Source organism: Lissotriton helveticus, chromosome 7 (genome assembly GCF_964261635.1).
Source record: "Lissotriton helveticus chromosome 7, aLisHel1.1, whole genome shotgun sequence".
Classification (NCBI taxonomy): Eukaryota; Metazoa; Chordata; class Amphibia; order Caudata; family Salamandridae; genus Lissotriton; species Lissotriton helveticus.
In genome coordinates this window covers 9860739-9882982 of record NC_136068.1, presented here as the reverse complement: position 1 = coordinate 9882982, position 22244 = coordinate 9860739, and the positions used below count along the sequence as shown (strand labels likewise).

Here is a 22244-nt window from a genome sequence, read left to right as displayed (position 1 = left end):
TACCAGGCCAACTTCTCACAAGTGTCATCCACTCCAAGCTAGAAAGGGAGAAAGTATTTTGACATTCATGCAGCTTCACATGCCTTTACAGAGTTTAGCCTAAGACTGCTTTGTCCACGCTACTAGGATAGCTGGTCTATAAGGTTGACTTACAACCAATCATCATAAGGGTTGCTTGGCATGGTACAAGGTGATCACTAGAACTAGCGAGCATCATATACCAGGCCAACTTCTCACAAGTGTCATCCACTCCAAGCTAGAAAGGGAGAAAGTATTTTGACATTCATGCAGCAACGTTTTTAAGCATAGGATTAGCTAGTTTCATCCATGCTGAGCTGTAAAATGACAAAAGCCTTGTACCACCATGGGCGGGGTGCTGAATCTTTAGATTGATAACATACCATGCAAGCTAACCTGGTGTGAAGAAAAGCAATCCCTGGCATGTGTTCTGCTGCCATTACAGCCATTTCGAGATGTTTAGATTTGTCAAGACACAATTTAAAATCAATTAAATATTTAACAATTCATAATTAATTGTTATTTTATTTATAGAAGTGAAATAGTCAGTATTCCATTAATTAGATACATATAATCAATTCGATGATTAATTTTTGAGTAATAGATTAATTCATTATTACTTAATTAACTTCCCACCCTAGACCCCTACAAACCTAGCATCACACAACAAAAATGTAGGTGAAGTAAATCAGTATTCCATATCTTACATAATTTAAACTCAATTAAATAACTAATTAACTATTAACGATTCATTGTTCATTACTTAAATAACTTCACTACCTATGCCCCATGAACCCCAAAACACACAACACAATAAAATACTATTAATAATTAAATTAAAAAATCTAAATCATTTAAAATTAACAAGCTGTGTTTTAGATAAAAGTATAACTTTTAAATAAATAATAGTAACAAAATAAATATATCAACTAAAATAAATTAATATAATTAAAAACATTACTTTTGTAAACTATATAACTGAAAACGTTATTAAATCTTTTTATATTCTTTAAAGTTATATTACTTCAAAACCTGATATTCTTGTCACCAACATCAATGCATTACAATATTTTTGCGTCACAATATATAATTAACAATATCTATGTCTCCTGATATTTTGAACTCGATATTTTGTCTAAACATCCAAAAAATACAGCACAATTACATCAATTGAAGACTGAGGTGCATAAATGGGCTGAAACAGAGGTAACCCAAATGTATCAGCATAAGAGGACTTTCTACTGAAATTCAAAGACAAGGATGACACAAGCCGCCACCAGCTCCTCAGGGGATGGGCAATTACCAGACTAAAACACGCTAGATGGAGTACAGCACATAGAGGCCCACACCACCACAAAATAAGGCTATAGAGAGTCATATTCCATACTATCTGTGTTGCATGAGAGAGGCAAGGCTGCAAGGACTGTCAGATGAGTCATTCAGGCAAGAGATGCACAAACAGCGACATAACTCTGTCTTGTAGAATATTCATTTCCAAATTCAGTAACAACATACTGTATGGAAGTGCTTAGGCTGCTAGGTAGTCCTGGTCATGAACATATGTTACAAAAAGGTAACAATCATGAAACATGCATTATTATTATTTTTTTTTTTTTTTTTTTTTTGTATCCTCATTTGCCTGATCCTCCTCTTATTCAGCCTCCAATTGCCAAGCATTTATTACTCAGAGTGCAGGCCTCCTGCTGCCCCTGATAATGCGGTTGGTTGCCCTCGGCAGGGATGGCCTGAAGAGAGGACGGGGTGTGACTCCAACCTTGGTGTTACGCCAGTTGAACTAGCCTTGGAGCCAACCGAAGGGGGCCTAGTTCTTGGAGTTACTAAGGCATAATCATTGGACCGGGGGAAAAAAAAAAAAAAAAAAAAAAAAAAACCCCGGCTATTGCTTCCACTGAACCAAATAGTTCCAAAACGCCCGGTTACGTGAGCCACCTGATCTCAACATGTCAGTCTTAGAGGTTGTATACAAAGATGTTAACCAGTTTGCATGTGTTGGTGGTGTTTTTTCTATCCAAACCTTGCATATCTCTCTTCTTGCAAGTAGTATTGCGTAAAACAGAAATGTCCTTGCATGGCCCTTTATACTGTTGTCCCATCCGAAAATAACCAGGGGGAGTGTTAGAGAAATCGAGATGTTAAGAATCGAATCCAGGGTCGCTTTAACCTCATTCCAGAACTGCAATAGGTTGGGGCAGTCTATAAACATGTGAATGTCTGAAGCTGCGATGTAATTGCATTTATTGCATTTTTTCCCTGGAACGAATTTAGACAGTTTTAAGGGGGTAAAATAGGCTCGATGTATCGTAAAAAAATGGTTGCGCCTAAGCCATGCCGGTTTAACCCATTTATATAGCAGGGTGCAAGATTTCTGCCAGATTTCAATACTCTGGGCCCCACATTCTATGCCCCATAGCTGTTCCGGGAGGATAAATTCTCCATCTATCTCTTCTAACAGACTCCAGTACCACTGCGAGACTTCTTTACCCCCTCCTGGTCTTCCTACCAATTTCTCTTCAGTGGAGCTGCACTTCCCAAATGTTACCCCTGACCTGTTCATTGTTTTAAACCAACTGTTTATTTGTAAAAATTTAAACCTCGAAAACTCTGAGCCCAGTTGGTCCCTTAACTCCTCCCAAGGCCTCAATGATTCGCCTACCAACAGATCTCCCCATGTTGCTATTCCTCCTTCTCTCAGCGGAGTTGCCAGCCTGTCTTCCAGACAAAGCGGCAAACCCGGAGATTCCCAAATGGGTGCAAAGTTAGAGTAATATTGCAATCCTAGTTTCCTCCTTATATGAAACCAGGTCTTCGCTTGGGACATAAGAATTTTTAATTTAACTTTTTTGAAATATTTCTGATCGCCGTATTTGAACATATAGCCATTAGTTGGTAAACCGGCTCCGGTCAGCATCGCATTAAACATGAGACCTATAGATGTATTAGTTGGGACTTTTAAGAGCATTCTTGAGTGAGACAATTGGAAAGCCCACGCATAATACTGCAAATCAGGCAGAGACAATCCCCCCTTTTCCCTCCTCCTTCTCAGTTTCTTCCATGCCACTCTTGCCGATTTGTAACACCACACAAAAGAATTAAGCTCTCTTTGGCATTTCTCTAAGGCCACATTATCAAAAGCGAGAGGGATAGTGCTAAAAATAAAAGTGAATTTAGGGAGAATGGACATCTTCATCAGACTTATTCTGCCGAGGACAGTCAGTGGAAGACTAGACCAGGATTTTAAAAGTTTCTTGCTTTCATTAGAGACTCTCGCGAGATTAACTTGAGCGATTTTGTCGATGTCGTGGACTATCCGAATACCCAGATATCTCATCGAGTTGGTTACGGTTAACTGTAAGTCAGGAATGTTCCAAGCCATGATATCGGTTTTACTTGGGTTAATCTCATAGCCTGAGATACAACCAAACTCTTTGGCTCTCCTTATTACCTCTGGGAATGTTATCTCTGGGTCTGAAGTAAAGATTATGATATCGTCTGCATAAAGAGCTACCCGCTTTTCCCACTCTCCAAACCTAAAAGGTGGAATGAGTACATCTCGTCTTAAGACTTCTGCAAACGGTTCGATGTACAGATTGAAGAGGAGGGGGGAAAGCGGGCAACCCTGCCTAGTGCCTCTCGAAATCCCCAATGCCTCAGACAATGTGCCATTTATTAAGAGCCGGGCTGATGGTAAGTTGTACATAAGTTTGATAGTACGACAAAATCTCTCCCCGAAGTTGAATTTCTTCAACACGTCATTGAGGTAGGCCCAATTTACCCTATCGAAGGCTTTAGCTGCGTCTAGAGTGAGTGTTGCCAATGGGAGGGAGAAGGCTGAGGCAATGTCAATTGCCCCTACGAGGTCGTACGTTAGATCAGAAAGCTGGCGGCCTTTAATAAATCCCTTCTGGTCCTGGTGAATTATTTCCCCCACTACTGAGCCCACTCTAGATGCTAATATGGACGTGAAGATCTTATAATCACTGTTCAATAGAGATATTGGGCGATATGATCCACATAGGGTTGGGTCTTTGCCGGATTTGGGAATCAATACTATGGTAGTCTCACTCCATGATCGAGGAGGCTCAAAGCCCTCCCTCAAGATATCGTTGAAGAGGACTGTTAAAGTAGGGGCGATTTCGTCAACCAAAACACGGTATAATTCCCCAGGAAGTCCATCGGGGCCTGCAGCTTTACCATGTTTAAGTGACAGAATGACCCTCCTTACTTCTATTTCAGAGATATCCATCTCAATCCCATCACGTTGTATGGGTGACAGGGAAGGTAAAGTAATCTGGTTTAACCATATTTCTCTTAACTGTTGGTTATCAGGGGTATTTTCCCTGTATATTTCCTCAAAGAATCCCTTAAAGGCGATACTAATTTCTTGGTTTGATGTTCTAAGATCATTTTCGCCTTCAGCCTTTATCCCTCTGATATGACTTTTGGCCTGATCTGCTTTAACCCTCCATGCCAAAATCTTGCCCGCTGTTTCCCCGAATTCAAAATTTGAAATTTTGCTAGCCTCCCACCTCTTAGTTACTCTCTCTTGTAATATATTGTCCAGCCGATTTCTCAGATCAGAGAGATTATTTTGATCTTGTATTGTCCCGGATGATGCCACCAGTCTCTGCTCGATTTTCTCTAATTCCATTTCGAGAGTTTGAATTTTCGACAGATAGACTTTCCTTAGATACGAGGCTCTATTTGTGATACACCCTCTCAGGTAGTAGAATGGTGCGATCAAAAGACCAAGAGGGATGTTTGACATGACCTGGGAGTTTTAATGTAAAAGAGAGTGCCGAGTGGTCAGATAAGTGGGAGGGCAGATACTTAATACTGGATATAGAGTTTTGAAGGCTATAACTGAACAAGGCAAAGTCGATTCTTGAGGTATGTTTATATTTTAGGTTCCTAAAAGATACCCCTTGTTTAGAGCCCGCCCTTTCTCTCCATAAATCTGCCAGACCTATTTGCTCCATAATCTCTTTGAGAGACTGCCTGGCTTTGGATGGAGGATGACTTTTATATCTCCCGTGATAGGTGGATTTATCTAGTTTAGGGTTCAATATGACATTGAAATCCCCTGTCCATATTATAGGTTCCGAGGTGGTAATTAAATTGTTCCTGACTATTTCTAAGAAGGATGGGTCGTCTATGTTGGGACCATAGTAACCGACAAGGTTACACACCCATCCATCAATAGACAACTTGACTAACAGCCATCTTCCACTATTGTCCTCGTTGAAGTTAAGGATCTGCACCTTTGCAGCTTTTTTACAAATTAAGAGAATTCCTCTTATATTAGCGTTGTGGTCAGTACTGATGAATTTGTCAATCCACTTCTGTTTTTTCAGTATCTCGCTGGCCTCGCTTTTTAGAAGATGTGATTCTTGGATGACAATGATCTGCGCTGGGGAATCTCGTAGATATTGTAAGATACGTTCTCTTCTCCCTCGAACGCGCAGACCATTGACGTTCCAAGATAAAAACTGAATTGAGGTCATTTGACGCGTCCCTCCCTAGCGTTTGACTCTCTATTGTCGTCATTAAAGTTATTGCCTGTTTGAGCTTTGTTTATCTTGCTTATGGCAATTGAGTTGTTTATTAAAGAGCCTAGTCTTCGAGGACCTGACTTCTGAGGATTATTTTGGATTTTTGTGCCCCCCCCCCACCAGCTTCCAGCTCCCCCCCCCCCCTTGGAGAACCCTCCCATACCTTCTCCGACCAGATGTCAGGCCGGCTTTGCGCCGACTGCGCCTTCTCCTCCCTCACCACGGAGTGCTCATCCTGCAAAAACTAAAGAAGAATTTACCTGTATATTTTCCTGTACAGGGCCTTATACCTGATGCTTCATTATTTTCTCCTTTAGTTGTGTTTATGTAATTAAAAAAAAATAAAAAAAAAAAAAAATGTTTCCCTTTATGTGATTATTTATTTGTTATTTAATTACTTATTTACCTTTTTATGCTTTTTTTTTATTTTATTCTTTTGTATCTTTTCTTTTTTCCCATTTTTAATTTGGTAGAAGAGATGCCCATATCTGTGCCTTCTCAACCTTCCTTCCTAAACAGACTTCCTGTAGCCCCTATAAGCCTATGTATTGCCCCTTTATAATACAACTGGTGCTAGTGCCATACAATGCAGTAGAGAAAAGGGGCTTACTGGTTCTGGTCACAGTTTACCCTGAGAGTGGTTACGAATAGTTTCCAAAAGTTCTTCCGCCTCGAAGGAGGATCTAACATTATGCGTCTTGTTATTGTACATAACACGTAAGAACGCCGGGAACCTCATTTGAACTGTTGCACCAGCCGCTCTAAATTTGTCCATCATTTGGCCCAGCTCCCACTGCCTGTCAAGCGTGGTTTTAGACAGATCAGAGCGGACTTCAAAAGGGAAATCAGGGCCTTTTACAGTTTTAAGACTGAGTGCCACATTCAGAATTTTTTCCTTCAAGGCGTAAGTCAGGAAATTTATAAGAACTTTCCTGGGTTTAGTTCTACCAGCGTTCAAACGGAAAGGATCTCGATGGATTCTCTGTATATCTTTGTCCAACTCCTCTACTGTCTCCTCGAGGTTTAGGGATTCCTTCAGGAGTTTAACTATAAATCCCTTGAGATCTCCACCTTCCTTCCCCTCCGGAATTTTCAAGAGGCGCAAGTTGTTTCTGCGTGAATAATTCTCTAATGATTCCAGTCTGTCTTTCATTGCGTCCCCTTCTCTCCGTAGAGATTGGATCTTAGACTCAGCTGCATCTAAGTTAGCTTTCATTACTCCGGCTGAGCTCTCAAGTGCCTCTGTTCTTTCTCCCAGACCATCTACTTTCCGCTCTAGTGCCTCACATGATGCCCGAATATCGTTCTGGTTGGCTTTGGAGACCAAAAAGTCGTTGCGAATCTCGACTCTCATTGAGGCAATCGAGGCAACCAGAGCCTTCAATGCAGACTCGGTGTTGGTTAAGTTAATAGGGCTGTCTCGCTTTTCTTCCTGATCTGTTAAACTTCGTAAATCGCCTGTGAGGGTCGAAGCTTGCCCCTCTCCGTCGTTTTCCAGAGTGTCTACTAATGTACTAGATGGTGACGGGGACAGTGGACTAGCCATTACCGTGACTAAAGTGGGTAAACCAGGAATTTCAGGGACCCTGGTGGGGCTATAGATGTTCGAGTCAGTGTTGTTTACTGGCAAAATACCAGATGGGGCACCTATGTCGACACTCTCAACACTCTCAACCAGATTATTAACAGGTACCAAATCTAGAACCTGAGGCAATACTTTAAAAAAAGAGCGCAAAGAGGGAGTTACTTTCCCAGCGTTGCATGCTGAGCTCGAAGCTTTCGTGCCCCCCTGAGGACCAGAATTACTGTGTTTTTTATTTCTTTTCCCTTTGGGTTTTGATTTGGATTTCTGATTTGACTTCTCCTTCTCCTTCCCCTTTACTAAATTCTTGAGAGTAGAAGTAGAAGTTAAGGGCTCGGTTGCTGTCAGAGTGGATGTAGAGGGATCAATTGCTGCTGCTGCCCCTAAAACAGGGGATTCTGGGATTTGTAGTAGCCTTCTACTGACCCCTTGTATCCTCTCCAGGTTCCCTATTACCGAGCTAAAATTTTTGGCACAACCCCCTCTCTGGGCAATTTCCTTGTCTGTCTTGTCTTTCTCACTCCTCTGGTTCACCAAAGCTCCCGGGCTAACATTAACCCCCTCCCGACTCTTTTCTCTAATTATTGAGACTAAGTCTCCTCCAGTCGTTGTCTCCTGCTCCCGTCTAGTTTGAACAGGGAAAGCAGCTTCACAACCTTGTTTCTGAAGTAGCTGAACCTCCGCTCCCCCTGAGCCTGCACAGCCCAGCCTACCTCTCTGCTGTCCCCTCGCCGAGCGTCCCCGACGTAGCTCCACGGCTGCCCTGTGCCACAAGCCCTGGAGGGGCGGAGAGCTGCTGGGAGTAGATCGTGAAGCGTGACACATCCGTGAAGTGAAGGAACACCAAGCCAACACTGGCCCCCGCAGGCTGCAGACAGATGTGCAGGCAAGCGCTCCGGAGACACGGTGATTACACCAAGACACACACTGCATACAGCACCTTGGTTACATGCCCGGACCCCCAGCAGGTAAGGACGGCGTGGATTCCGTCATGTCAGGGCTTCAGAAGAGATGAAGCAGGAAGAGCAGCTCCGTGGTGCGGAGCTCGGCGTTCAGCGCGCGCACCGCACTAGCCTGCGGCCGCCATGTTCTCCCCGAAACATGCATTATTATTATTCAAATATCTTTATCTAAAGCCAAGTGCTCTTCTAACATTGTGTACTGTGGAAAAAGAACCTGTAATGTAAATAGCAGAAGTAATGCGAAACAATGAAAATAGTCAATAAAACTTTTAAATAAATTAACAAATTTCTGGAAAATGTTATGGAAGATCAGCATTTCGATTATAGTTGGCGTTGTTTGGGGGTGCTGTTATATTCCATATCGGTACAATAATATAGCCCGGGTAACGTCATTACCCTTCACCTATATTCTTCCCTACATTACAATTGTGACAGTTTACAGGGACTGACCTTTTACCTAGATATGACACTGCATTCAGAAAGCAGGTTTTCCCTAGTTCAAAATCTCATGCATTATGCATGAGGATTCTTGGAAGCACAGCAGGACGACCATCTCCTGTATAATATCCATGTATAAACTTCATGCCCGACATCATCCTTGAGCCGACACAGTAATACAGCAATGTAGGAACCCTGGGTAGACGGATGGGTATATATAAATCACATCTTACTAAGACAGGACAGAGGAAACTGAGACTTCCCAGACGACACACTGACCAAAGACGCTGAGGTTCCTACATGCAGACACTACAGCTTCCAGTGGTATAAACATTCCTCGTGGGCTGTCCAACTCAAGACCAGGGAGTACGCCCCTTCTTTTTTATCATGTATTTTATATACTTGTACGTATTCATTATTATTGCAAGATGATAGAACTCTATCATCCTTTTACTTTTATAGCACATCGAATCATATATATCTTACACTGTCTAACGGTTGTTGCTGCTCATCTATTCTACACCAGAATAACAACTGTTCAACAAATGCTTATTGAAAAACGTTTAGCCCGTTTATTCTGTGTATCTCTCTGAGACTAAGTGAGCACAAGTGACTGAGCGAAAAGTAGTGTATTGTTTCCACTGTCCTGAGGGATCAGGGTTGTCATGGTCGATGGTTGCCAAGAACTATTTTCTCCTTGGTAAGAGGAGAATCTAGTGGTACTGTGAGCTAGTTGGTACAAAAGGCCAACATACCTGGTGGGGGTGTTCAGAATCAGTCTGACATGTATCCTACAGTTTATGCTGTCCAAACGTAGATCCTGTACAGTTTTATAGGAGTTTCTTGATAGTGCGAGTGCCACCTTGTTTCCTTATTTACAACATAGCAGATATGTCCTTAATGTCCTTAATGAAGATGTTGTGGTCATAGACAATTGCTCTTGCAACTCAAGCAGAATATAAATCAGAACTCAAATGAGAAGAATTAGGTGCAATTAGTTACAAAGAATCGTAGATTGTATAGCGTGCTAAAACATGTCAGACAAGTCTTGGTGGATTGGAGCATTCTTGCTTTGTGTATTTACCTTTATTTGTCGCAGATCATCATACCAGAGAATAGCGAGATGTATCTGAATGGGTCCCATCTGATTCCTCACTCAACAGAAATGCATGTGACAATAAGGGGCAGAAGCCCCTAGATCTATCACAGCATTGTTAATAGATGGGAACAGAAATGCTCTTTCAGGAATATGTTTAGGGAAAACTGCCTAAAAAGTAATTTGTGGGTTATTTGCCTAATTAGTAAGATTTCAGTTGATATCCTGGTCATGGTCAACTTTTCTTACAGTCTGCATCATTCAGTATCTTCTCTTACAGAATAAACCTTGAGAAAGGTTCATACGCGTTTTGACAGTTTCATACTTAGATCCTCATTTAGTGGCAAATTTACTACATTTTAACAAATTACAGAGCTGCAACCAAAGCTTCTAAGCTGCATTGTGGCTATAGGGAAGGCAGACAATGCACCAAATCTTTCCAGCAACATAGTGCAAAGATCCGTCTGTTCCTTCCAGCATTTGTTTTGAACTTGAAGGGGGTGGCTCCAGAAGAACATCATGCTTTAATACTTTTCCCTCTTGATTTGTGCAGCCACAAGCAACGTTTGAAGAGTATTGAGAAAAGAAAACCTTTCTCATACCTTACACCTGCCTTTAAGAGACAGCCATTTCCAGCGTAAGTAGATAGGGATTTGTGCAAAAACACATAGGTGATTGAATGGAAATGCACAGGTACCACCCATGGAAGACTCTCTTGACGGAAAGTAGCCTAAAGCAGCTTTATAGTGCACATTGTTGTTACTTTAGCCCCCTTTCAAACACACATTATGATTTCATTGTGGTTTTGGGCTTTCAAAACCTAGGAGCAAACCCAACATGCAGGAGGTAAAATCTGTGCTCATCCGAGAAACTTCTTTTATCGCTTCCAGAAGCACAAAAAGCTTTGGATAGCTGTTTCTGAAATGAAAAAAAGACATGCAAAGAGAGTTATCGAAACAGTAAGGTCCATGTAGCATGCATTTAAAATAAAAGGTACCAATAGTGTTGCAAACTAACGTTATTGAACATGAGAACTGTTTCATATGGTGTTTGGGAAATTCTTCTTACCACTTTGTGACTTCAATTCTTTTGTAGCTGAACACCACCGTCAAAGAACTATTGGAAAAGCTTGAAGAACTTGGCTCTGCACTGATGTATAAAGTAAGATTGATTATTATTTACTTCTATTTACTTACAGTCTCTAACCTGACTTGAAATGGTACCTCGGATCATAGTGATTTGCAATCTAGCATGTGAGGGACAGTGAAATTCATGGATGACATCTACACACACGTGGGTATTGTATACTTTCAACAAAAGAAGGGGTAGATTTGGAATTGTACGGGTTGCTAATCCTCCCCCCACCCTAGTTGAGGACTGACCTCCATATCTAGAGGTGCTGCCATGTTGATGGGGGTCTATTGAAATAAATTGCTTCTGCTAGTGTGTCTGAAGCATTTTTTGAAAGCCTGTATCTGGATGGCTGCCATATATAGGCATATTCCCAGCATTTGTATCTGCAGAAATAAACGCAATGTGAGTGTTTCTTTCTGCAAAATTAATAACAACCCAATGAGCCTGATGTACAAAGGATTTTGTCCCTATTGAATTATTGTTGATTTCTGTGCCCATGTCAACCATACTTCACCAGGTCATAGCAATCAACCTGATTCATGCTAGTGGCAGGGCTTGTGCTGTTAAATCAAAAGTAGCTCCTTGTACAGCAGCTTGCTGCTCTGACATTGTGCTTGAGGTGCTAAGTACCCTTTGACTTCCCCTGCTTTTCCCCACTGTCTGATCTTTCATCAATAAACTGGTGTATGCAGGATAGTGGGGTAGAGAGAAAGGCTTCTGCCATTCTGCATAGAGTTCCAAAGTGTCTACCACTTACAGGATTTACACAGCCACAGCTCCTACCCTCAATCTCTTGGGTATTGGCCCTTTAAACCTAAAGCAGGCCCACATTCACCTACTTAGATCTTTGACTTTCTGCGCCACGAGCTATGGGGCCTTTAACTTCCATTAGTCTCCTCATATCCATCCTTAAATCAGCTAGTGCATTCTATGGGTATGTGGGGGTTAGAGGTGGTGAGTTGTGGCTCTGTAAGGCTTCTCTAGAGACTCCCAAGATGATAATCCACTCAGCCATTGCTGTCCTCACTGTGTTGTGTGAAAGGCAGGGCTGGTCCATCCCAGGTACTGTGCATGTGACTGAAAGACAATTTTATATAGCACCTTTTGGATTTTCAGTAAATTGGGAGGCACTTTTATTACTTCTCTGAAAAAGCGTTTTTCTAACTTGGCTGTTTAGATTTTTCTTGGGCTTTATGTTGTGGGTAAACCAGATGAAATCAAAGCTGCCTTTAACCCTTGCCCTCCTTCTAACCTCAAACCAAATCAAAATTAAATCCATCTATGAGCTCAAAATATTAAATGATTTCTAAGAGAATTATAGGATCTATTGTGAGAATGTAAGCATAATGATTGATCATCCGTAAAGTCTTGCCTATTGAGGGGAATGCAAAGGCATGTCAAAGCAAAACAAAAAACTGCCCAAAGTAAATTTAATCTTGCCACTGTTCATAAAAAATATAGATAAAAATAAAAATATGTATGTAAATGGAGGCATAAGAAGGATAACTACTGAAGCTCAGAGATAAGGTGCCTAATAATGTTTTCAATCACTATTTTAAGCTTAAAATTCCAAGTATCAGACAGAGCACAGCTTTTAACTATCATTTAACTAGATAATGTTATTTTAATTTGCATGAAGCAGTGCAGAGGTTATTGATGTCATTTAAGGTTTCATCAGTGATGTATCTGAACATGTCATGAGTGATGTAATATTTGAGGCCATAAGCATTGCGGGAAAGCTAACTATAACTGATGAATTTCTCTGGTTTTGGAAGAGTGAAATGTCAGCTTAACTATAACGTCACTCTCAACACTCCGTCAGTCCAATCAAGGATACAGAGCCATGGCACCAAATTTGCTGAAAAGGTATTCTTTTTTTCGGAAAGCGCAGTTTCCTTGCTTACGAGTATCGAGATTATCACCATTGCAAACATGTGACTTGTGGAAAAAACATAGTAAGTGAAGACAGACTTTCCGCATTTTTCTACATTTTCAATACAGTTTAAATACAATTTATTTAGCATTATATGTATGTTTTTCTGGTGTTACATGATTAATACTTACTATTTTCTCACAAGGATTCTCTAGATGTAATTAAAATAATCTCTATGACATTTCGAAATTATATATTCAATTGGTATGTAACTTTATTCCTCATCCATAAATTCAGCACATTGTGACTTTGTTCGTGAATTACATTGCCATCCAGTAATTTCTAATAGATTTCGAGGGGGCATATATCTCAATCATTGTCTCAGGTTTCTCAGGGCTCGCGGTTGCAATCTGTGTAATCATCTGCGCTATTTTCTTGCATAGCGATCTGGTTGCGGTTATCATTATAAATACACTGTTGCCCAAGTGGGCATTTATGCCAGATTATCTTAGTGTCAGGATTATCATGTTTAATTAATTCAGCCCCAGTGGGCAAATACTCTAGTTCAATAGAACCACTGATAGAGACTGTGTCTCTAAATATATATATATTCACTGAAAAAAACCATAGGTTTTACATACGTTATAGTTAGGAATTAGCATTTAAAAAACCTAGCAAGTTCATTGAAAAAACTATAGGTTTTATAGCAGTTATAGTTAGCTGGACAATTTACTCATACAAAACCATTGAAATTCCCACGTTATAGTTAGTTGTACTCACTATAACTGGCGCGCCCGCAAAGCCCTGCTAATGACGTCACATATTACATCACTCATGACATAGTCAGTGACATCACTCATGACATCACTGATGACATTTCAAATGACATCACTGATGACATCATCCTTGTGAAAAAATTGCAGACTCTCTCTCAGTGTAATATAAGTTTTGATACAAACATTGAAAAATAGAATCAAATAATTACAAAACAATGGAGAAACTAATTCCACTTACAACAATCTATTCAGAAAATGCAAAATCTACATACACATTCGCTCATTCACCAACATATCTATATAGTTACTCATACACATACTCAATCATCATAAATACTCATTCTTCTATACATTTTGTTACAAAACGACACTCATCCTTAGAGTTACTCACACACATACTCACACAAGCAAATAAATTATAAAACAACAATACACTTGCTCATACAGCTACACATACACCACTACTCTTACTTCTACTGAAACGTACACACATACTTTTTTACTAAAACTATCTCTTATAGGAACAAAAAAGTATTTATACAGAAACTCTGACAATTTCTCACTCTCACACATACTTACCTATATGCATTAATTCTTACTGATAGTAATTTAAAACATATGTAGTTACTCATAAAGAAATGATTTTGTCAGTCATTCACTCACTAACACACCTATACACACACTCATCCATCCATACAGTCGTGCACACATGCTGTCTTCAAAACATATGCAAACAGTAAGGCACTCATTCATTCATATATGCACAAAGTAATACCTCCCACCAAACTTAACAGACACTCATACTAATACTCAAACAACTAACTAATAACCCATATAGACAATCATGTAGCTACTCACCAACCTAAGCATCCGTCTATAGATAAAGGGAGACAGTGATGCAGATATTTACAATTTTAAACAATAATTGGTAATACTTATATTTAGTAACATACACTTAATAAATTAGTTATACAATCAATTAAAAAAAAACATCTATTTAAACTCTAATTTAATTGTTTGTTTTTCCATCAATGTTTAGGTACACATATATAAAATATATATATTTTTTTTATCAGAAAGATACACATTCACTGGATGATGTCATCAGTGATGTCATTTGAGATGTCATCAATGAGGTCATGAGTGATGTCACTGACTATGTCATGAGTGATGTAATATGTGACGTCATTAGCAGTGCTTTACGGGCGTGCCAGTTATAGTGAGCACAACTAACTATAACGTGGGAATTTCAATGGTTTTGAATGAGTAAATTGTCCAGCTAACTATAACTTATATAAAACCTATGGTTTTTTTCAATGAATTTGCTAGGTTTTTTCAAATGCTAATTCCTAACTATAACATATGTAAAACCTATGGTTTTTTCAGTGAATTTTCAAGGTTTTTTAAATGCTAATTCCTAACTATAACGTGTGTAAAACCTATGTTTTTTTTAATGAATTTCAAAGGTTTTTTAAATGCTAATTCCTAACTATAACGTGTGTAAAACCTATGTTTTTTTTGTTAATTTTGCAAAGTTTTTTAAATGTTAACCCCTAAATAAAATATGTGTAAAATTCTTTGTTTTTCTCCTTTCTTTATTGCCTTCCTTTAGTTCTTTAGATCCTTTAACTCACTCCCCTACTCTTATTCCCCTTTTTTCAGTTACTCTTCAACTCCTCTTTTTTCACTCACCATACTTCCCTTTTCTCACTCTTTCACTCAGTCCCTTCCTTTCTTCAGTCATTTCAATCACTCATTTTTGCACTACACTTTCATTCAAAAAAATGAACGACACAGTGTTTAAGAATATAACTCTTTTTTGAAAATTGAATGAGTTAACAGTTTTTTTTTCTTTTGTTGTTTTATATATATATTATATATATATATTTTTTTTAGATTTTTTTTTTTGAAGAAAATTCAAGAACTGTAACAAGGAAACTGTTCAACTGGAACAAAATAAATGAAAAATAGAAAAAAAATATATCTCCTTTCAGAGCATTTATGACTGAATCATGCGTTCAATTATATTCAGGCTCTGTTCTCCATGAACAATAATATCAAAACATTTGATGCACCGCATTTGCACATGTCCCAAATATGGCCTAACGTCCATTTCTGCTGTTGCTGGCGATGGAGGTGGAGCTGTAGATGTGGTGGCCACAGCTGGTGGAATCTGCTGGGCCACAGCTCTTGTGGCTGCTTCGACATATTGCACAGGGTGCACATTTTTCACGTCTTAACATCCTATGTATAGAAAAAGAGTATTTTTTAAGAGGGTTTCCCCTTGAAAGAATAGTACCACTAAGAGTACACGTTACTTTAGGAGCATTTACCTTTTTTTGATGCTCAGGAAAAGTAAAAAACTTCCAAATAAATGAAGATTTCCCTTGCTAAGCTGGCTGACGATATTCCATGTGGGAGTCAGAAGATGTTTCTTGTCTTTCTGCCATCCTGTTCTTTTTTCTGTTTCCAGCTCCAAAAAGGGTGCTTCTTCCAAGAGAATAAAGCAAATAGTGAGGTAAATGGGTGGGGTTTTGAAGATTCTAGATCTGTAACTAATATTAACCAATGAAAAATGTTGTTTTTGAGTCACATGATCTGACTTTTATTTATTTCAATTGTGAGGTGCGCGACCGAGTGCGCGCACCCCGCTATTTTTTAGAAAAAAAATAATGTTTTTTTTGGGCCTTGGGGGTCCTTAATGGACCTCCTGAGAATACCTAGGGGGACAGGGAGTGTTTACCAAGCCTCCTTCTTACGTTTTGAAACTTTTTTGTAAATCGAGTTGAGCGCCATTTTGAGACCGGGTGCGCGACCGGGAGCGCGCACCCCGCTATTTTTCAACAAAAATTTGTTTGGGGGGGGGCAATCGAGATTGTTCTAGGACCCCTTGAGAAGGTCTAGGAGGTTAGGGTGTCTCTACCTTGCCTCCTTTTTAAGTTTTGTCGCGCACGTCAAGTCATGTGACTCAAAAACAACACTTTTCATTGGTTCATAGTAGCTTCAGTTCTAGAATCTTCAAAAACCCCACCCATTTCCCTCTTTATCTGTTTCATTCTCGTGGAAGAAGGACCCTCTCCAGCTTCTCAGAGAAATTACTGAAATGGCAGCCAGACAGGAATCATCGTCATCTGATTCTGTTGGACAATATCGACCTCCTCAACGGCGAGTAAAACAATCTTTTATTTGGCAATTTTTTAAATATCCTGAAGGACTAAAGAAGTTGAATGCACCTAAAGTCACGTGCACAATTTGTGACACTGTCCTTTCTAGGGGAAACCCTTCAAAAAAATATAAATTTTCAATTCACACAATGATGAGACATGTGAGGCATGTGCACCCTGCGCAGTTTGCGAAGGCATCCACTAGAGCCCTGGCCACACAACTGCCACCAGCAGTGGCCAGTACTTCATCAGCACCACCTCCATCTCCTTCAACTGCTGAACTGGACCCGAGGCCTTTTTTGAAGAAAGTGCACATGAGGTGCAACAAGTGCAACAAAATTCTTGTATATTCTGAACAAAGTCTTGTGCTTGTTGAAAAGCGCATCAATGAGCATGTGTGCACAAGAAAGAGATAATTTTTTTAAAATTCAGTTTTTTGTTGTTCCTGTTGAACATTTTTGAAGTTCAGGATTTCAGTTTGTGTTTCAAAAAACCCCCAAAAAGTATAAAACTTTGTTAAAAAAAAATACAAAATAAGAAAAAACCCCCCCAAAAAATTATTTTCAGAACTAACTCATTTTTCAAAAAAGAGCTCTATTTCTTATGCACTGTGTCATCTTTCTTTTGAATGAATGTGTAGTGTATAAATGGCTAGCTGAAATGAATGACAAAAATGGAGTAAGGGACTGAGCAAATGAGTGAGGTAAAGGAAGTATAATGACTGAAGAAAGTGAAGTAAAAGAGTGACTGAATCAATGAGGCGGATGTACGTTACATGGTGCATCTTTGCAAATCAGCAGCGATGAGCCAAGTAACCTACGACAAGGAAAACCACCGAAGCGCCACTACTGATGTTCCACATTTATAATGTGGCACACCATGGGCCAAAAACGGCACAGATGTGTGACGCATCTGTACCGTAAAGATGTTGCATTGCTAGAGTTGCGTCGCATGCGCGATGCAGCTCCAGCAATGCTCCTGGGGGGCCCATTCAACTAATGCTGTGTCAAGCCTTACGCCTGCTTTAATCAGACGCAGGGTTTTGACATAGCATTGGCCTAAAAGTGATTGAGTGGAATCTTGTAGATTTCACTTAGCCACTTTTAGCAGGCGTTCCTGCGCAGGAACGCTTCCCCCCTGCACCATAATGCCTCATTAGGGCACAGGGCTTTACAACATGACACATCTCCCAGATGTGTCACGTTGTAAATAACATGCACCATGGTGCATCTTTTGCACCGCTGCTGTGTCACAAAAGTGATGCAACAGCGGCGCAAAAAATGCGTAAAGGGCTTGCAAATGAGCCCCAAGATGTTTAAAGGTAGGTTAGTGAGTTAAAGGAAATTAAAAATTATGGGAAGAACAGTATGAAAAACAAAGTAAAGGTGCGGGACTCACAGAAGGCAAGTGAGGATGACTATATGGACAGACAGTAAGGGGCAAAGAGAAATACATAGAGTAGGGTTAGGGGAGTGAAGGTAAAGGAAATGGAAAGATGATGAAGGAAGGGGATTTCAGGATGATAAAAGGGAGGTAAGTTAAAGTGAGAATTTGTAAATTACTGATTAAAAAATTGAATAAGAGAATGAAGGTACTTAGGAAAGCATAGAAAGGGAATGGAACAGAAGGACAGATTTATGTTACCCAATACATCTCTGCAAAATAGTAAAGATGCACCAGGAAAGATGCGATACACAAATTAATCCTTGCACCACTCATGATGCACATCACATCTAGGGCTGAAAGTTTGCACAGTATTGAAATTCTGTTGCATGCAGGACACAACTCCTGCAACTTCCTCTATCTGTAACGTGCTATGTCAACCTTTACACCTGCTTCAACAGATGCAATGTTTTGACACATTAGTGTTGGGGAAGTGACTCAGTGAAATCTTGTAGATTTTACTGAATCACTTTTTAAAGGAGTTCTTGTGACGGAACACCTACCCCTGCGTGGAAATACCAACATGAAACCTGAGACTGGTTTCATGTGGTGCAGGGTTTTACAACGTGATGCATCTCTCTGCACTATGGCACTTCTTTTGCACTGCCACTGCGTAAGAAAACTTATGCACAGGCGGTATAAAAGAGGCGTAATGGGTTTTTTAAATTTGCCCCTGAGGAATTAAATGAGTAAAAGAGTGTGAGGGAAAGTAATGGAAAGAGAGAGGAAAAGAGAAAAGGGGTGAGATACAGACAGGAAGAGAAGTTAGACTGAGTTACACACAATAAAATAAGGAGAAAAAAATATTCAAAATATGAGTGAGAGAGTAAATGAAAAGGAGGTAGCACAAGGGAATGAGAAAAAGAAATTAGGGAGTAAGATTGACAGATGAAGTGAGGAAAAGAAAAAGAGGTGTACTGAAGAAATTGGAGAAGAAGAAAAGGAATGGGAGTGATGCACAGAGAAGAGAACGTGTAGTGGGATTAGACGAGTGAGATTCAGTAAAGGGCAGTGATAGTGAGGGAAGGGATATAAGAGTGAGGGGAAAAGAGTAATGGAAAAAAAAGCAAGACAAACGTAGTGATAGTAGAAGATAGGAAAGACAAGTAAAGGACAGAGAGAGAAAAAGGTAGTTAGACAAGGTGAGTGAGGATCAAAAAACAGTATTAATAATGAAAGAAAGACTGTAAATAAAAAGAAGGGAAATAATGGGAATGAGTAAAGGAAACTAAAGAAAAGTAAAAACAGTTAAGTAAGGTGATTTCCTTCTCTGGTGAGACACACTTGCTGTTCTTTAAACTTACTTATGTTGCAATCTTCTGCATCAGAGACAGACAGTGAGAGAAAGGATGCAGGACATGAAGAAGCGATGTCAAATACACATTTAAGAAAATTTTGGGGAAGAACGGAAGTATTTATGAGTAAACTTACTATGTAACACAAAAAATTATCAGTTTGCTACTACCTCATAAATTACATTTAGTTAAGTATTAATTCTCATACAATATTTATTTACTAAATTTAAATGTATTGTTCGGAATGATCGTCTAAGATTGCATCATCAGCAATGTCAATATTGAAAATCTCCCAAAAAAGAATCCTCAAACTCAATGAACTCCAAAGCTTCCATTAAATCTGAATTCAACGATTCGTCATAGAAATCGTCCATGCCATCTCCTCCATCATAAAGCTCTCCTTCAGGATTAATCTCATCAACAGGAACATCCTCAATAACAGTCACAAAAATGTCTATAACGATGTCAAATGACTCTTCATTTTCAACCAATATTGATGTAAGTGTACTATTAAAAGAAAGAGAAAGACAGTGAGCATCATGTTGCATCTAATTTACCATCTCTGTCTCTGCAAGCAGTATGTGTGTCTCTGCTCATAAATCGTTTTAAGTCATCTTAAACACATGAGCAGCATGTTGCATGTAATTTATCATCTCTGTGTCTGCAAGCAGTATGTGTGTCTGCTCCTAATATTTAACCGTCTGTACTGGACAAAAACAGGCCACCTATATATCAGCATATATATATATATATATATACCAGACTTTTTAGCAGAAAACATTTTCTATACTAAATTGTTTTTAACTCATCTTAAACACATAAACACCATGTTGCATGTAATTTACTATCTCTGTCTCTACAAGCAGTGTGTGTAATTTTTTGGGCCAGTAGAAACGGTTAAATATTAGCTGCAGACACACATACTGCTGGCAGAGACAGAGATTGTAAATTACACGGTAAACAACCTTTACTGCGCAACTTTTACAACGCAAACCATTACAACGCATTGCGCTGGGGGGCGCTCTAGGATAGGGAATGGGTTTAATGTACTATCCAACACCTACCCTACTATCCACGGGAACTAGAGTAGGAATAGTAAATTAAACAATTCACTATCCAGCGCCTAAAAGCACTATGCGTTGTAATGGTATGCGTTTTAAAAAACGCGTTGTAAAAGCATGCAATGTAGTAGCATGCATTGTAATGTCATACATCCGTCTGCTGCTAATATTTAACCGTCTCTACTGGCCAAAAACAGGCCACTTATATATCAGCATATATATATACCAGACTTTTTAGCAGAAAACATTTTCTATACTAAATCGTTTTTAACTCACCTTAAACACATAAACACCATGTTGCATGTAATTTACTCTCTCTGTCTCTACAAGCAGTGAGTGTAATTTACCATCTCTGTCTCTGCCAGCAGTATGTGTGTCTCTGCTCATAAATCCTTTTTAAGTCATCTAAACACATGAGTAGCATTTTGCATGTAATTTACCATCTCTGTCTCTGCAAGCAGTGAGTGTAATTTACCATCTCTGTCTCTGCCAGCAGTATATGTGTCTGCTGCTAATATTTAACCATCTCTACTGGCCAAAAACAGGCCACCTATATATAAGCATATATATATAACAGACATTTTACCAGAAAACACAGAGCACAACCCATTTAAATGACCACTACATACCAAAGCAGAAACCTAACTGATTTGAAAAATTATTTTCCAATATACACCATACAAAAACACAATATGCTTCCTAACACCTTCACTGCGGCGGCTATTCCGCCGCGGTGCTAAGGGTGTGGGGCGGCTGTGCGGCGGCCGCATGCTGGTGACGGAACCGCTCCATCACCAGCGTCGGTTGAGCTATGCTGGTGACGGAGCGGTTCCGTCACGGCCCGCCCCGCTCAATAGAACCCTCAGCGCAGGCGCGGAATTTGCGCCGTGCATGAGCGTTCTATCGAGCGGGGCGGGCCATGACGGAACCGCTCCGTCATCAGCACAGCGCACCCGCAGCTGATGACGGAGCGGTTCCGTCATCAGCGTCGAAGGGGTTAATGTTCCCCATACTGCATACAGCAGTGTACCTGCATTAAATAAATCATATTTCAGATACCACACAGGCAGAGAGTAAAATGAGACACAGGCACAGAAAACCATTTAAGCTAAAAGACGCAAACTGTTACAAAGCACATGTGACATTATTGAAAATTATATAAATATCATTTCTGACTTTAAACAGACACTCAGAGTAATCCTTCACAAAAATTTAAACACCACACTTTTTAGCAGAAAACATTTTCCACAGTAAATCGTTTTTGACACAGAGCACAGCTCATTTAAATTACCACTACAGAAACAAAGCAGAAACCTAACTCATTTTGAAAATACATTTCCAATAGGCACCATTCTATTTTTAAACAGCATTACAAAATAACATGACACAAAATACAAGAATGAAGAAGCACAATAAGCTTCTAGTCTTCCCCATAGTGCATACAGCACTCTATCTTTATTAAAATAATAATTACTCACCTTTTAAAATGCTTTGGAAGATCTAGATAGTGTCAATCACCGTCAACAGATTTTCTGCAGCAGAATCTCTGAATAATGCTTCTGACACTGAAGCCTGAGAATAATGGCACAGATTATTTTTCATTTCAGACCCATATGCGTGTACATAGCCAATACAAATTCTTCCCACACAAATTCAAAACCAAACTGCACATTTTAATTGGTTGTACATTTGAACACTTTGAAAGTCACATAACATTCACCCATCCCCCCAGTGCTCATTCCCCTGTAACCATGGTAACTCCCTCCTAACCCAGCACACCTGCAGAAGTTCATCATACAATGTTGCAAAATATTCCATCAAGGGTGTTTGAC

General features: G+C 39.6%; 1 long non-coding RNA gene across 1 annotated transcript in view; it reads left to right on the top strand.

Annotated features, from left to right (window-relative positions):
• Window positions 1-22244, top strand: part of LOC144766567 (uncharacterized) — a 176261-nt gene that overhangs the window by 93011 nt on the left and 61006 nt on the right. The window contains exon 3 of the long non-coding RNA XR_013597840.1: window positions 10762-10827. This is a non-coding gene — a long non-coding RNA (uncharacterized LOC144766567). The remainder of the gene's footprint in view (window positions 1-10761; window positions 10828-22244) is intronic.